The following is a 3924-nucleotide window of genomic DNA, read 5'->3' as shown; positions in this document are numbered from 1 at the left end:
AAGGAAAGGAAAGGAAAGGAAAGGAAAGGAAAGGAAAGGAAAGGAAAAAAGACCAATTAGGCCAAAAGAAATTTAAGCAACCTTAAAAATACAAAATCATATATGTCTAAAATTATTTAAGATTTATAACACTGTTAAGAGACATTGTATCAGGTTCCTTTATTATATTGCTATACTCTCAAAGGGTAAATTGTTACTTTATGTATGAACTTTCCGCTTTGATGTGATCTTTCAGCAAAACAACCCCCTGGGTTTTTTTGCAAATTTTAAAAAATTCCCTAGACAAGTGAAATCAACTGAAGAAAATAAAATGAAACCTGCATTGCAGAGTTACCTTGGGGTTTAATTAGGCAATGAAGTGAAATATAAAGCTGTTGTGTTCTTGCAAGTGTACCTGAGCTATAAAGTGGGGTGTGATGCAGTTCTGAAACACTGATCTGGACAGAAATTTAGATAGAAATGCTGAAGATGATGTTCAAGACACAGTGTCAGGCTTCTTTAAGTATTAAGTTGATTTGTGTTACAGATGCTGAAGTCAGTGCTACAGTTCTTAGAGTATGTTTCACAGACAGACATTACTTTGATGAGATGCATCACAAACACATTTGAAATATATATAGAGATTGTTTTTAAATTACATACATTTAGAGTTAATTTATATGTATATAGTTTTTATCTGGAGACAGGATTTTAGATTTTTAAATTCAAAAGATAACAATTTTTAAAATGTTAAGCAATATCAAGTGTGGTGAACACATTTATTTGGTTTAAACTATGGGTTAGTCTTTCAAGTAACATCTAAAAAATTGTCCAAATACAGCAAAATATGAAGATTCAGCATTTTAATAATATCTTTAATACTTAGAATATGCTTATGTAACTTGCTTTTTCAAATGTTTCTGAAGACATTAACAGTTATTTATCATAGATGTGTTCCAGTACCTACGTGTTTGCAAAGAAACAAAAGAATGTGAATTATGTTTTTGCTATATAGAGTATAGAAAAACCTGAAACAACTTCTGCAACACTGAATAATTTTTTAAAACTAATAGAACATTAAATGACATTACTCCTGGCACATGTATGAGCTATTCCTACTGTCACAGATCCATGGGACCAGATGCGCTGCACCCTCAGGTGCTGAGGGAGCTGGCGGGGGTGATTGCAGAGCCCCTCTCGGCCATCTATTAGGCTCCTGGTTAACCGGAGAGGTCCCGGAGGATTGGAGGCTTGCTGACTTGAATCCCATCTTCAAGAAGGGTAGTAAGGAGGATTTGGGGCCCATTAGCCTGACCTTGATACCAGAGAAAGTAATGGAGCAAATCATCTTGGGTGAGATTGCACGGCACGTGCGTGCTGTCCAGGGGATCAGGCCCAGCCAGCATGTGTTCATGAAAGGCAGGTCGTGCTTGACTAACCTCATCTCCTTCTATGACTGCGTAACCAGTCTGGTAGATGAGGGAAGGCCTGTTGAGGTAGTGTACCTAGACTTCAGCAAAGCCTTTGACACAGTCTCTCACAGGCTTATTCTGGGGAAACTGTCTGCCCATGGTCTGAACAGGTATACACTTATTTGGGGAAGGAACTGGCTAGAGGGCTGTGCCCAACGTGTAGTGGTGAATGGAGTGAAGTCCAGCTGGCAACCTGTTACAAGTGGGGTCCCCCAGGCGTCGGTACTGGGGCCCATCTTGTTTAATCTTTATTGATGACTTAGATGAGGAGATTGAGTGCACCTTCAGTAAGTTTGCAGGTGACAACAAGCCGGGAGATGGTGTTGATCTGCCTGAGGGTAGGGAAGCCCTTCAGAGGGATTTAGATAAGCTGGATAGCTGGGCGGAGATGGATGGGATGAGGTTTAACAAGGCCAAGTATTGGGTCCTGCACTTTGGCCGCAACAACCCCATGCAGTGTTATAGGCTTGGGGATGAGTGGCTAGATGATTGTGAAGAAGACAGGGACCTGGGGGTGTTGGTTGATGCTCAGCTGAACATGAGCCGACAGTGTGCCCAGGTGGCCAAGAGGGCCAACGGCGTCCTGGCCTGCATCAGAAATAGTGTGGCCAGCAGGAGCAGGGAGGTGATCATCCCCCTGTACTCAGCACTGGTGAGGCCACACCTTGAGTACTGTGTTCAGTTTTGGGCCCCTCACTACAGGAAAGATGTTGAGATTCTGGAGCGTGTTCAGAGAAGGGCAACAAAACTGGTGAGGGGTCTGGAACACAAGTCTTGTGAGGAGCGGCTGAGGGAGCTGAGATTGTTCAGTCTGGAGAAGAGGAGGCTCAGGGGAGATCTTACTGCACTCTACAACTTCCTGAAGAGACGATGGGGTGAAGAGAGGTTTGGCCTCTTCTCCCACGCAACGAACAGGACCCAGGGAAATGGCTGCAAGTTGTACCAGAGGAGGTTTGGGGTAGTCATGAGGAAAAATTTTTTCTCTCATAGAATGGTCAGGCACTGGAATGGCTGCCCAGGGAGGTGGTGGAGTTGCCGTCACGGCAGTGTTCAAGAGGTGTCTGGATGGGGATCTGCGAGATATGGTTTAGTAGCTTGTGGTAGCAGTGGTAATGAGAAGATGGTTGGACTAGATGATCTTATAGGTCGTTTCCAAACTTGTGATTCTATGATTCTATGATTCTATGATTCTATGATTCTATGATTCTATGAAGATTTGGTAGCCTTAGTTCAGCTTTAGATAGCTTTGTTGCTGGAGTGTTTTTTATTTTTGGTCATGAATTTCTGCTGAATTTTGTATAATCCACTAAATCAAAAAGTTCAAAATTATAGTCCCTGGCCATATGATAGAAAAATAAAAATACAATAAGTGAAAAAATCAGACTAGGATTTTTCAAAACGTTATTTATTCATTAAAAAATCAGCTTCCCACTCAAACATTATCCAGTTTTCATTGGATTTTCATAAAATAACTAAATTTAGAAAGTACTGCTGGAGATTATGTGCCCAGCCCACTGCTCACAGAAGTGCAAAATCAAAGCTAGATCAAATTGCTCTGAGTCTTACTCAGGTGAACTCTGAAAATTGGTAAGGACGGAAATGCTATAGGCCTCTCTGAAAAGCCAGTTTCAGTGCTGAGTTGTTCTCATGGTGAAGATATTTTCTTTCTACCTAACTGGAATTTTCCTTTCTGAAAATTATGACCATTGTTTCTTGCTTTCTGCTGCAAACTTCCAAAGAATCCAGCTTTATCTTTTTTATGGTTCTCCTAAAGCCATTTTTTTTCTGACAGCTAAGTACAACTTTTTAGCCATTCATTGTAACCTATGATCTTCATTTCATGTACAGGACCCCATGGTGGATTCTCTCTGAAGAAACAAGACAAAAAATGATCATAGCATGTCAGATGTGGTTTCATGTATGCTAAGAAAAGGGGAATAGCCAGTGAACTCCAGGTGGCTATATGCTTACCAATATATCCCAGTATGAAGTTACCACTTGCCACTACATTGGAAAACTCAAGTTGGGTCTGCAGAGATGCTACCCCCACGGGTATCTTGCTTCTATTGCTTCTTCATGCCATCATTTGCTCTTGTCCTTGTTCATCTTTGTGACGTTCCTGTTGGTCTCTTTCCATAGGTCTTGTTAGTCATCCTTCATTACTATACTCAAGTAATCAAATAATCAAGGCTGTCTTGCCTTTATTTCCTGAACTAGATCAAAAATCTATTGTGAAGTTGGAAAACACCGTTTTCCCTGTGTTATTATTATGATTGCCAGCTTTTTATCTTTTGCTTTTTCTGGGCATCTTTGTGGGTTTTTTTGTTTGTTTGTTTGTTTTTGCTTTTGTTTTTGTTTGGTTATGTTTTTCCAAGAAAGAAAGAAAGAAAGAAAGAAAGAAAGAAAGAAAGGAAAAGGAAAAGCAAAGCAAAGCAAAGCAAAGCAAAGCAAAGCAAAGCAAAGCAAAGCAAAG

This window comes from Centrocercus urophasianus, unplaced genomic scaffold, assembly GCF_019232065.1.
Source record: "Centrocercus urophasianus isolate 14NV4802_14NV808 unplaced genomic scaffold, USGS_Curo_1.0 seq_11, whole genome shotgun sequence".
NCBI classification, from domain to species: domain Eukaryota; kingdom Metazoa; phylum Chordata; class Aves; order Galliformes; family Phasianidae; genus Centrocercus; species Centrocercus urophasianus.
The sequence above is the reverse complement of the archived record's forward strand: the minus strand, read 5'-3'. Positions refer to the sequence as shown.